This window comes from Mizuhopecten yessoensis, unplaced genomic scaffold (genome assembly GCF_002113885.1).
Source record: "Mizuhopecten yessoensis strain PY_sf001 unplaced genomic scaffold, ASM211388v2 scaffold3427, whole genome shotgun sequence".
Taxonomy (NCBI): domain Eukaryota; kingdom Metazoa; phylum Mollusca; class Bivalvia; order Pectinida; family Pectinidae; genus Mizuhopecten; species Mizuhopecten yessoensis.
In genome coordinates, this window is record NW_018405039.1 from 241,516 (window position 1) to 256,156 (window position 14,641).

General features: G+C 43.8%; 1 long non-coding RNA gene across 1 annotated transcript in view; it reads right to left on the reverse strand.

Annotated features, from left to right (window-relative positions):
• Positions 1-14,641, reverse strand: part of LOC110447454 — a 31,344-nt gene that overhangs the window by 1,913 nt on the left and 14,790 nt on the right. The gene's annotated exons all lie outside the window — the stretch shown is intronic.

Genomic DNA, 14,641 nt, shown 5'->3' on the forward strand with positions numbered 1-14,641 from the left:
CACCCACTTTCCCCTCCCCATCCCCAAACCAACACCCACTATCCCCTCCCCATCCCCAAACCAACACCCACCATCCCCAACACCCACCAGCTCCATCCCCACCACATAACCAACACCCACCATCCCCAACACCCACCAGCCCCATTCCGACACCCAAACCAACACGCACCATCCCCATTCCCACCACCTAATCAACACCAACCAGCCCTTCCCCTTACGAACATCCACAAACATAAACCGACATCCTCTCAGCACCCATAACGCCATCCGTTCCATGTATCAAACAATATGTTTAAGATATTTAGTGCAATACTAATTGTACAGTGGCCATGACAAGGATCAACTTAAACGTGTGTTTAGGTTTACGGATGCTCCCACCAGAGCCCACGGCCCAATACAGATTAAAAACTTAATGTAATTTACTTTCTCTCTTCGGGTTCTGTAAGTTTAGTGTTTCGGATAGTAAAGTCGCCAAGTGTCAGCTACAATGACCTCATTAAGTGTAGATAATGTATCGAGAAAGTACCATTAAACACAGGTTATTTGCAACATGGACATACAAAGAAGTCAGTTGAATTAACAAAAGACGAATCGAAAATTGTATTCATTATGCACACGTTCATATCTAGTATTAAAAACATCTGTATTTATCATTGGGTGTCCCTCGTAGTTTTCAACTTTTTAATATACACTAGTGTACACTTCTCTATTGGAAAATATAAAGGAAATATGTATGAAAAATAATATCGTTGGAAATATGATATTGTGGAGGCCGCGTAAGTCTCACTAGTGTACTTCCGGTAAATAAACCGCAACTACTACACACCGTCACATACTGTCAAAACACAACAACGATGCCACGGAACACTCGCCTTTCGATAATATACTTATAACAAATGGCCCTGAAATATTGAACAGTTACCTGAATTAAGCTGTCAAGGTAGATTGTTGACGGAGTAGGTATATATGTTTTGCGGTCGTGTTGGCGTACTCCCACTTCGACACCAGATTGGCCACAGCCCACCCGTTCCCACGACATGGGGTCTGTTTGGGTCACGTTATGCTTGGAAGTGCACAGGTACCAAATATCGGTTCCAATGAAATAACTACATTGTTAAATAGTAGGCTTTCTTTTCCTTCATGTCTCATTAGCGAAGTGATTATTTTTTTCACGGTCTCACTCCCCTGTCCTCGGTAGGGTCGGAAATGGCGGACATCCCCAGAAATTACCAACGTGTATCCGCCTACCTACGATGACAAGCAGAATCCGCCCGAACCAAACCCCGTTGACCAGGCCCCGGATCAATATTCATAATTAATACAACTGTGCGGCTCTGTCACCTACTTGTTTTTACTCAAAACAATAGCTGCAGTGTGATTATGTAACTTGTTTACGTTCGGAACACCTCCATTGTTCTCGATGTCCATCAGTCACCGCCTGAGAGTGGGAGTATTCGTCTTTTGCGTACTTTACAATTAATCAGAAGATATATCTATATATTTGTGTGACAGATGGTTAAGTCTTTTTTTTCCAGTCATATCATCAAAATACATTTTTGGTATGTAGACATAGAGAAATCGACATTTCCCGTGTTGTAGACCTACTGAAGTACCACAGTAGAGTGACGCTACGACGTAATTAGTTGGGGTGTCCATTTGATTCTGAGATGGGGAGAGCTATAGGCAGATATTGGAAATAAAAATTTTGGTAACGAGGAAATAAAATATATCGTTCTCGATTAAAAGTGCATCAATGATTGTTTTGAAAAAACCCATGAGAAGGTATATGTGAAAAATTATGCTTGTATCGCTCGTCACAACATTAGAGATTACTTAAAACTACATCAGGCATCCTTAACCAGGACACAGTAGATACATATGATGTGTATTTCAGGCAATGACAGTGAAGTGTTGTTAAAATATTAACAGTTTGTGACAGATACGAAAAAAACAAGCTGATGTCTTTTTTGTAATAAATAACTTACTTATGGTACTTTTTTTTTAGTTTTGATAATGTTTATCATTTTGCCAATTTATTGACATTCATACTTTCTAGAAGCCCACTGGAAATAAGTTAAAACTAATTATTCTGTCCTCTTTGAATGCCAGCACACCTCACTCCATTATTTTTGAGTATCGATTAAGAATTTTTCCATTTATGTGTCATTTCTCTGATGTTTAATGATGTAGGTATTTGGTGAACGTCAAAAGTAATAGATTTAAGCCACTGTAGCTTATGAGTGATTAGAGCGTGGTAAGTGAACACATGCTGTAATTCTACCATGTCAATATATCACGGTGACGTTCAGATGACGTCACACCAAGTAGCTACACGGCGGTCACTTTAGTTCCGCGTGTCGCCCTAATGAACATTTGATTGGACGCTAATTGGGACAGACCCATACTGGGCGGGGAGGGGGTGCAGTAGTTATGCCCACCACATGGCAAGGTCAGCAATGTGTTTAGGGGATAATGTTTACCTGACAAAATGACACTTTTCACCACCTAGCCATATTTATATAATATGCTGCTAACAACCGAATGGTAATGATAGATCTGTCTGATAGACATTTTCGGTTATATTTTTAATATTTGACGTACTATGAAGTAGGTTTCCGTCCAATAGGAAATTTCAGTGAATATTATTTGATGTCTATGACTTACGGTTACGGAACTAGTATACATACACGAGTCCATAAGTAAGTTACATGTACCAGGATTTTAAAATCATTTACCGGCCAATAGCTTTCAAGATGATACAGTAACGATAAATAGCTCGCAGTCGCAGCAGCATCCCACATGCACCAATCGAATGACTGGCATAGGAATAGCATTGACTGGCATAGGAATAGCATTGACTGGCATAGGAACAAAATTGACGGCTGACAAAAAGACACTACACGTGTATTTATACATATTCATTCTCGTCATTGTTCCCGACTTAGTTATATACTATCTATACATGGAAGCTTGCACCCTCCCTATTAGTCGACTTATTTTTGTCTACGTACGCCCTCTCCCCTTTGTGGAGACTCGTATTTGTTTGTTGTTGTTTTGTTGGGGGGAGGGGGGAGGGGAGGGGGTGCCAAGCAAACTATTGAGTGGCGTTTGTGGCTCCTTCATGTTTGAAGTTTGAAAATGGAGAAAAAAAAATGAAAAATGGTCTCTTCTGGAACTGGCCAACTGGCATCCCTTAGTCGCCAACTGGTTAAATGGCCTTATTATGCCGATTGGCCTTCAAACTATCAACAAGAGAGAGACAGATCCCTCTTTCTCAACTTCATTAATTAAATTATAAACCGAAGTTTGAACCCGTCCCAACTCGCGACTTGAGTTCTAATGTACATCTACATCGCAAATTACACATTTTCATATGTCTGAATGTTGAAAATGAAATATGACCGAGAAAATAAAAAAAACACGAAACCCCCCAACCCAACCCAACCTTTCATTGCCGAATTTCGTATTTGTAATAGGAGTTATATAATTTTAATTTAATGTGTCGATCTGTCATCTGTTATGACAGCAAGTGCACTAACATGTAGACCAGACTCAAAAACAAAAAGAATAAACAATAATTATTAGGGCTGCTTATGTCACGTGACCTATTTATGTAAGTCGCAAAACAGAACTGTTCCGGTTCCGCGTACATGTAGATGAGGAGGACCGACCAATCACAGTGTTTCTGCAGTACGTAATATTTACCTGTTGTTGAAGCGAGCTCTGAGTCACAGGTGTTTTAAGATGGGAACCTATTAATGAGATGCTAGTGTTAATTACACTCTACAGGTAGGCGCGGTTACCAGGCCAGTGTACAGCTGTTTAATGCCAGGTGTGGAGTAGATAGGATGCTAGATGTTAGGTACTTCTCTGATTATGTACATACGGGAAGGATACATATATATCTAGATTGTATAAATACATAATATATATGCGTAGAAAACAAATGTACAGTATGTAAATATCTAAGCTACGTTCATGCACATATTTAGGCAGATTAAACTATTTCTGTAGATAACTTATGTATCCAACTATTTATCTACTTTATTTACACATGTGTTTGTCTCAATTATATAATTATATGTATTGATCTGGATTGTGTAATGATATTTACTAATAACAGAAAATTCTGAAAAGACAGCACTGCTGTCCGGTTTCTGTGGCATACAACGATTATATACACTCATGTGATACAGTTACTTCACAATCGCTAACACTGTGTCTGCTTGCACAATATGTCAGGTCTAATGTGAGCAATACTTCAGGTCTAATGTGAGTAATACTTCAGGTCTAATGTCAGCAATACTTCAGGCCTAATGTTAGCAATACTTCAGGTCTAATGTCAGCAATGCATCAGGTCTTATGTGAGTAATACTTTAGGTCTAATGTCAGCAATACTTCAGGTCTAATGTCAGCAATACTTCAGGTCTAATGTAAGCAATACTTCAGGTCTAATGTGAGCAATACTTCAGGTCTAATGTGAGTAATACTTTAGGTCTAATGTCAGCAATACTTCAGGTCTAATGTTAGCAATACTTCAGGTCTAATGTCAGCAATACTTCAGGTCTAATGTTAGCAATACTTCAGGTTTAATGTGAGCAATACTTCAGGTATAATGTGAGTAATACTTTAGGTCTAATGTTAGCAATAATGCATGGCAACTGTCATCTGTACTTCAGGTCTAATGTGAGCAATACTTCAGGTCTCATGTGAGCAATACTTCAGGTCTAATGTTAGCAATACTTCAGGTCTAATGTGAGCAATACTTCAGGTATAATGTGAGTAATACTTTATGTCAGCAATACTTCAGGTCTAATGTGAGCAATACTTCAGGTCTAATGTCAGCAATACTTCAGGTCTAATGTCAGCAATACTTTAGTTCTAATGTCAGCAATACTTCATGGCAAATGTCATCTGTACTTCAGGTCTAATGTCAGCAATACTTCAGGAACAATGTCAGCAAAAATGCAGGAACAATGTCAGTAATACTTCAGGTCAAATGTCAGCAGTACTTCAGGTCTAATGTCAGCAGTACTTCAGGTCTAATATCAGCAGTACTTCAGGTCTAATGTCAGCAGTACTTCAGGTCAAATGTCAGCAATACTTAGGTCTAATGTCAGCAATACTTCAGGAACAATGTCAGCAATACTTCAGGAACAATGTCAGCAATACTTCAGGTCTAATGTCAACCATCCTTCAGGCGCAGGCGGCCGGGGTTCGATCCCCGAAGTCGTCGCACGCATTGAGTATCAGAGAAAGTGTTTGTACTGCGTACCATGCCGTTATTATATCGTGTATGGTACATGTGTACTATGTAACGTGCCATTATTATATCGTGTATGGAACATATGTACTGCTTACCGTGCCGTTATTATATCGTGTTTGGTACATTATATCGTGTATGATACATGTGTACTGCGTCCCATGCCGTTATTATATCGTGTATTGTACATGTGTACTGCGTACCTTGCCGTTATTATATCGTGTATGGGTCCCATGTACTGTGTACTATGCCATTATTATATCGTGTATGTACTGCGTACCATGCCGTTTTTATATCGTGTATGGGATCCTTGTACTGTGTACCGTACCGTGCCGTTATTATATCGTATATGGTACCTTTGTAGTGTGTACCGTGCCGTTGTTATATCGTGTATGGTATCCTTGTACTGTGTACCGTACCGTGCCGTTATTATAGCGTGTATGGGTCCCATGTACTGTGGACTGTGCCATTATTATATCGTGTATGGTACTATATCGTGTATGATACATGTGTACTGCGTACCATGCTGTTATTATATCGTGTATGCTACATGTGTACTGCGTACCATGCCATTATTATATCGTGTATGTACTGCGTACCATGCCGTTATTATATCATGTATGGTACATGTGTACTGCTTCCCGTGCCGTTATTATATCGTGTATTATTATATCGTGTATGGTACACTTGTACTGTGTACCGTGCTGTTATTATATCGCGGATGGTACCTTTGTACTGCGTACCATGCCGTTATTATATCGTGTATTGTACCCTTCTTCTGTGTACCGTGCCGTTATTATATTGTGTATGGTACCTTTGTACTGTGTCCCCTGCCGTTATTGTGTACCGTGCTGTTATTATATCGCGGATGGTACCTTTGTACTGCGTACCCTGCCGTTATTATATCGTGTATGGCACCTTTGTTCTGCGTACCGTGCCGCTATTATATCGTGTATGGGATCCTTGTACTGTGTACCGTACCGTGCCGTTATTATATCGTTGTATGGTACATGTGTACTGTGTACCGTGCTGTTATTATATCGTGTTTTGGACCTGTGTACTGCGTACAGTGCCGTTATTATATCGTGTATGGAACATATGTACTGCTTACCGTGCCGTTATTATATTGTGTATGGTACCTTTGTACTGCGTACCCTGCCGTTATTATATCGTGTATTGTACATGTGTACTGCGTACCGTGCAGTTATTATATCGTGTATGGTACTATATCGTGTATGATACATGTGTACTGCGTACCATGCTGTTATTATATCGTGTATGCTACATGTGTACTGCGTACCATTCCGTTATTATATCGTGTATGGTCCTTTTGTACTGTGTCCCCTGCCGTTATTGTGTACCGTGCTGTTATTATATCGTGTTTTGGACCTGTGTACTGCGTACAGTGCCGTTATTATATCGTGTACGGTACCATTGTACTGCTTAGCGAGCCTGTATTATATCGTGTATGGTATATGTGTACTGCGTACCTTGCCGTTATTATATCGTGTATTATTATATCGTGTATGGTACACGTGTACTGCGTACCGTGCCGTTATTATATCGTGTATGGTACATGTGTACTATGTACCGTGCTGTTATTATATCGTGTATGGTACCCTTGTACTGTGTACCGTGCCGTTATTATATCGTGTATGGTACCCTTGTACTGTGTACCCTGCCGTTATTATATCGTGTATGGTACCTTTGTTCTGCGTACCGTGCCGTTATTATATCGTGTATGGGTCCCATGTACTGTGTACTGTGCCATTATTATATCGTGTATGGGTCCCATGTACTGTGTACTGTGCCGTTATTATATCGTGTATGGTACCCTTGTTCTGTGTACCGTGCCGTTATTATATCGTGTATGGTACCCTTGTTCTGTGTACTGTGCAGTTTTATAACGTGTTTGGTACCCGTGTACTGTGTTCCGTGCCGTTATTATATTTTGCTTGGTACTTGAGTTCTGCGACGGTGCCGTTATTATATCGTGTATGGTACCCGTGTGCAGTGCCGTTATTATATCTTGCATGGAACTTGAGTTCTGTGACGGTGCCGTAACTATATCGTGTACTGTACCCGGGTACTGCGTATTGTGCCGTTATTATATTTTGTGTTACACCCGTGTACCGTGTCGTTACATTATCGTACATGATACCCGTTTACTGTGTACCGTGCCGTTTTATATCGTGTATGGTTCCCATGTTCTGTGTACCGTGCCGTTTATTATCGTGAATGGTACCCGTGTACTGCGTTCCGTGCCGTTATTATATCGTGTATGGTACATGTGTACTACGTACAGTGCCGTTATTATATCGTGTATGGTATCATTGTACTGTGTACCGTACCGTGCCGTTATTATATCGTGTATTGTACCCTTGTTCTGTGTACCGTGCCGTTATTATATCGTGTTTGGTACCCTTGTACTGTGTACTGTGCCATTTTATATCGTGTATTGTACATGTGTGCTGTGTACCGTGCCATTATTATGTCGTGTATTGTACCCTTGTACTGTGTACCGTGTCGTTACTTTATCGTGTATGTTACCCGTGTGCTGAGTACCGTGCCGTTTTATATCGTGTATGATACCCGTGTACTGTGTACCGTACCGTTGTATATCGTGTAAGATACCCGTTTCCTGTGTACCGTGCCGTTTATTATCGTGAATGGTACCCGTGTTCTGTGTTCCGTTCCGTTATTATATCTTGCATGATACTTTGTACTGCTTACCATGCCGTTATTATATCGTGTATGGTACTTTTGTACTGTGTACCGTGCCGTTTTTTATCGTGAATGGTACCCGTGTACTGCGTACGGTGCCGTTATTATATCGTGTATGGTACCTTTTTACTGCTTACCGTGCCGTTATTATATCGTGTATGGTACATGTGTACTGCGTGCCGTGCCATTATTATATCGTGTATGGTACATGTGTACTGCGTACCGTGCCGTTATTATATCGCGTATGGTACCTTTGTAGTGTGTACCGTGCCGTTGTTATATCGTGTATGGTATCCTTGTACTGTGTTCCGTACCGTGCCGTTATTATATCGTGTATGGTATCCTTGTACTGTGTTCCGTACCGTGCCGTTATTATATCGTGTATGGTACCTTTGTAGTGTGTACCGTGCCGTTGTTATATCGTGTATGGTATCCTTGTACTGTGTACCGTGCCGTTATTAAAACGTGTATGGTACCCGAGTAGTGTGTACCGTGCCATTATCATATCGTGTATGGTACATGTGTACTGCGTACCGTGCCGTTATTATACCGTGTATGGTATCCTTGCACTGTGTACCGTGCCTTTATTAGATCGTGTATGGTACCCGAGTAGGGTGTACCGTGCCATTATCATAATTATATCGTGTATGGTACTCGTGTACCGTGCCGTTATTATATCGTGTATGGTATCCTTGTACTGTGTACCGTGCCGTTATTAAAACGTGTATGGTACCCGAGTAGTGTGTACCGTGCCGTTATTATATCGTGTATGGTACCTTTGTACTGTGTACCCTGCCGTTATTATATCGTGTATGGTACTCGTGTACCGTGCTGTTATTATATCGTGTATGGTACTCGTGTACCGTGCGGTTATTATATCGTGTACTCGTAAAACAATTAGCAAAGCTGGATAGCGATTGTCTACATTAAAGTACCGGAGTATCTTGTCAAAGAGCTCGCGTTTATGATCGTCTTCTACAGTTTGCAACGATTTTCACGTTTTCTACAAATGCGTACCAACACAATTGTGGTACATATGTAGACAGGTCTGTCTAGTCTGTCCGTTCTAAAATATGAAGCAAACAAAATAATCTGCATTTAAAATTCAAAATATAAAGTTGTATGTGTCTAGTACAGTAAATATCCTGGTGACATAACTCTAAACAATCTCAAAGGAGAAGATTAGGTCTGTACAGTTTTTATCCTGATCACTTACGAAAAATATTGGATGGTTTCTGATTTTTTCCAAAGCCACTGACATTACATTTCAATAGGTTATTCCTCCAATGTAATATACGGAGTATTATATTTATGGTATACTCAGGCGTTCTTCTATTCCTATATATATATATATAGATTTTGTTACAGACAGGGGTATAGGTTCTTTTTCGAGTAAAAAGATACGATGAATATAATTGACATAATTATACATCATTTTCCCTCTCACAAGAAGCGTCGTTACAAGGTTCGGTGACCAGATGGTATCTGGTTGACCCGTGTCCCAGTACTGGCCCAGGTCTGTCAACCTGTGTTAATTTACTGATGTTCAGCAACACTACGTCGTGCCGCCGAGATACGCCTCCCCGTCCTGGCTGGTCACTAACGGGTTTAATAGTACCCGTCACCTGATACTGGTACCCCGGTACGATACCCGTATATCACCCGATAGGCCTCAATCATCCGGACCACCGGGTGTGAAATCTCGCCAATCATCTCCAAAAGCTGTGTAACGGGCAAACGTTAACTGTAAAATCACTTACATGCATGTTAAACCACTGAGGCGCATGTTAACTGGAAAATACCTGAGGTACGTGATTACACCTTTGAAAAGTTAACTGTCAGAAAACTGTGGCACATGTCTACACAGGCAAACGTAATATATAAACCCACCGAGGCGCATGTTAACAACGGGCAAACGTGAAATATAAACCCAACGAGGCGCATGTTAACAACGGGCAAACGTTAAATATAAACCCACCGAGGCGCATGTTAACAACGGGCAAAAGTCAACTGTAAACGCGGACTGAGACACATGTTTGCAACTTTCAAATATTAACTGAAAGGATACTGAGGCACATGTTTACAATTGGCAAAAGTTGAATGTAAAATGACTGAGGCACACGTAATAGTACGTTATCAATTAGTGGATGTTTACTTAAATGTCCACATCAGCAAACGTAACTAAAAAAATGACCGATGCGCATGTTTATAACGGCAAAGTTTAACTTTAATTGACCGAGGCGCATGTTTACAATGGTAAAAGGTAACTTGAGTTGACCGAGGCGCATGTTTACAATTAGGAAAGGTTAACTTTAATTGACCAAGGCGCATGTTTACAACGGCGAAGTCAACTTTAAATGACCGAGGCGCATGTTTACAACAGCAAAAGTAAACTTTAAATGACAAAGGCGCATGTTTAAAACGGTAATGTGACCGAGGCGCGTGTTTACAACAGCAAAAGTTAACTATAAATGACAGAGGCGCATGTTTACAATTAGGAAAGGTTAACTTTAAGTTTCCAAGTCGCATGTTCACAACAATAATGTGACCGAGACACATGTTTACAACGGTAATGTGACCGAGGTGCGTGTTTACAACGGTAATGTGACCGAGGTGCGTGTTTACAACGTTAATGTGACCGAGGCACATGTTTACAACGGTAATATGACCGAGGCACATGTTTACAACGGTAATGTGGCCGTGGTGCGTGTTTACAACGGTAATGTGGCCGAGGCACATGTTTACAACGGTAATGTGACCGAGGTGCGTGTTTACAACGTTAATGTGACCGAGGCACATGTTTACACCGGTAATATGACCGAGGCACATGTTTACAACGGTAATATGACCGAGGTGCGTGTTTACAACGGTAATGTGACCGAGGTGCGTGTTTACAACGGACAAAGGTAAACTTTAAATGACCAAGGCGCATGCATACAATGGTAATGTGACCGAGGCGCGTGTTTACACCGGTAATGTGACCGAGGTGCGTGTTTACAATGGTAATGTGACCGAGGCGCGTGTTTACACCGGTAAAAGATAAAACTATTATATAACCGAATCGCATGTTTATAACGACAAAGTTTATAATGGAGAAAGGCTCATTGCAAAATTACCGAGACGCACTATTACGACAAACACATTAGTCCAAATTTTACAGTTGCCTACTTTTTCACTGTCTTATCAAAGCGCGACTTCCATAAAATTGGAAGTACGTAAAATTTCAGAACATGTAGATTGATTGCCAATAACAACATTTATCTTATTGACAATTAAATTGGACTGGTTATTTACAGCTGAAATCGCATGTTTATAACGACAAAGTTTATAATGGAGAAAGGCTCATTGCAAAATTACCGAGACGCACTATGTCTCAGATGATGTATGTAAAATTTTAGAACATGAGATTGATTGCTAATAACAACATTTATCTTATTGACAATTAAATTGGACTGGTTATTTACAGCTGAAATAATGTCAGCAACATAGCACATGTTTAACGTCCTCGCAACAGCCAGTGTCATCTGAGGACGGGTGTCTATGGAGACACACCAGCGAGGGTCATCTGAGGACGGGTGTCTAGGGAAACACTACAGCCAAGGGTCATCTGAGGACGGGTGTCTAGGGAGACACAAAAGCCTGGGTCATCTGAGGACGGGTGCCTAGGGAGACACAAAAACCAGGATCATCTGAGGACCGGTGTCTAGGGAGACACAACAACCAGGGTCATCTGAGGACGGGTGCCTAGGGAGACACAAAAACCAGGATCATCTGAGGACGGGTGTCTCGGGAGACACAAAAGCCTGGGTCATCTGAGGACGGGTGCCTAGCGAGACAAAACAAACAGGGTCATCTGAGGACGGGTACCTAGGGAGACACCAGGGTCATCTGAGGACGGGTGTCTATGGAGACAAAACAACCAGGGTCATCTCAGGACGGGTACCTAGGGAGACACGACAGCCAGGGTCATATAAGGACGAGTGCCTAGGGAGACGCAACAGCGTTGGTTATCTGAGGACGAGTGTCTAGTTAAGCACAACAACCAGGGTCATCTGCGGACTGGTGTCGGTGGAAACACCAGCCAGGGTCATCTGAGGACGGGTACCTAGGGAGACACCAGGGTCATCTGAGGACGGGTGTCTAGGGAGACACAACAGCCAGGGTCATCTGCGGATGGGTGCCTAGGGAGACACAACAACCAGGGTCATCTGAGGACGGGCGCATAGGGAGACAAAACAACCAGGGGCATCTGAGGACGGGTACCTAGGGAGACACCAGGGTCATCTGAGGACGGGTGTCTAGGGAGAAACAACAGCCAGGGTCATCTGAGGACGGGTGTCTAGGGAAACACAACAACCAGGGTCATCTGAGGACGGGTGTCTAGGGAGAAACAACAACCAGGGTCATCTGAGGACGGGTGCCTAGGGAGACAAAACAACCAGGGTCATCTGAGGACGGGTACCTAGGGAGACACGACAACCAGGGTCATATAAGGACGAGTGCCTAGGGAGACGCAACAGCGTTGGTTATCTGAGGACGAGTGTCTAGGTAAACACAACAACCAGGGTCGTCTGCGGACTGGTGTCTAGGGAAACACAACAGCAAGGGTCATCTGAGGACGGATGTCTAGGGAGACACATCAGCCAGTGTTATCTGAGGACGGGTGTCTAGGGAGACACAACAACCGGGATCATCTGAGGACGGGTGTCTATGGAGACACACCAGCCAGGGTCATCTTAGGACGGGTGTCTAGGGAAACACAACAGCCAAGGGTCATCTGAGGACGGGTGTCTAGGCAGACACAACAGCCTGGGTAATCTGAGGACGGGTGTCTAGGGAGACACAACAGCCAGGGTCATCTGAGGACGGGTGTCTAGGGAGACACAACAGCCAGGGTCATCTGAGGACGGGTGTCTAGGGAGACACAACAGCCAGGGTCATCTGAGGACGGGTGTCTAGGGAGACACAACAGCCAGGGTCATCTGAGGACGGGTGTCTAGGGAGACACAACAGCCAGGGTCATCTGAGGACGGGTGTCTAGGGAGACACAACAGCCAGGGTCATCTGAGGACGGGTGTCTAGGGAGACACAACAGCCAGGGTCATCTGAGGACGGGTGTCTAGGGAGACACAACAGCCAGGGTCATCTGAGGACGGGTGTCTAGGGAGACACAACAGCCAGGGTCATCTGAGGACGGGTGTCTAGGGAGACACAACAGCCAGGGTCATCTGAGGACGGGTGTCTAGGGAGACACAACAGCCAGGGTCATCTGAGGACGGGTGTCTAGGGAGACACAACAGCCAGGGTCATCTGAGGACGGGTGTCTAGGGAGACACAACAGCCAGGGTCATCTGAGGACGGGTGTCTAGGGAGACACAACAGCCAGGGTCATCTGAGGACGGGTGTCTAGGGAGACACAACAGCCAGGGTCATCTGAGGACGGGTGCCTAGGGAGACACAACAACCGGGATCATCTGAGGACGGGTGTCTATGGAGACACACCAGCCAGGGTCATCTGAGGACGGGTGTCTATAGAGACACAACAGCCAAGGGTCATCTGAGGAGGGGGTCTAGGGAGACACAACAGCCTGGGTCATCTGAGGACGGGTGCCTACGGAGACACAAATCCAGGATCATCTGAGGACCGGTGTCTAGGGAGACACAACAGCCAGGGTCATCTGAGGACGGGTGTCTATAGAGACACAACAGTCAGGGTCATCTGCGGATGGGTGCCTAGGGAGACGCAACAGCCATGGTTATCTGAGGACGAGTGTCTAGGTAAACACAACAACCAGGGTCATCTGCGGACTGGTGTCTAGGGAAACACAACAGCAAGGGTCATCTGAGGACGGATGTCTAGGGAGACACATCAGCCAGTGTTATCTGAGGACGGATGTCTAGGGAGACACAACAACCGGGATCATCTGAGGACGGGTGTCTATGGAGACACACCAGCCAGGGTCATCTGAGGACGGGTGTCTAGAGAGACACAACAGCCAAGGGTCATCTGAGGAGGGGGTCTAGGGAGACACAACAGCCTGGGTCATCTGAGGACGGGTGCCTACGGAGACACAAATCCAGGATCATCTGAGGACCGGTGTCTAGGGAGACACAACAGCCAGGGTCATCTGAGGACGGGTGTCTATAGAGACACAACAGTCAGGGTCATCTGCGGACGGGTGCCTAGGGAGACGCAACAGCCATGGTTATCTGAGGACGAGTGTCTAGGTAAACACAACAACCAGGGTCATCTGCGGACTGGTGTCTAGGGAAACACAACAGCAAGGGTTATCTGAGGACGGGTGTCTAGGGAGACACATCAGCCAGTGTTATCTGAGGACGGATGTCTAGGGAGACAAAACAACCGGGATCATCTGAGGACGGGTGTCTATGGAAACACCAGCCAGGGTCATCTTAGGACGGGTGTCTATAGAGACACAAAAGACAAGGGTCATCTGAGGAGGGGGTCTAGGGAGACACAACAGCCTGGGTAATCTGAGGACGGATGTCTAGGGAGACACAACAGCCAGGGTCATCTGAGGACGGGTGCCTACGGAGACACAATAACCATGGTCATATGAGGACGGGTGTCTAGGGAGACACAAAAGCCAGGGTAATCTGAGGACGGGTGTCTACGGAGACACAACAACCAGG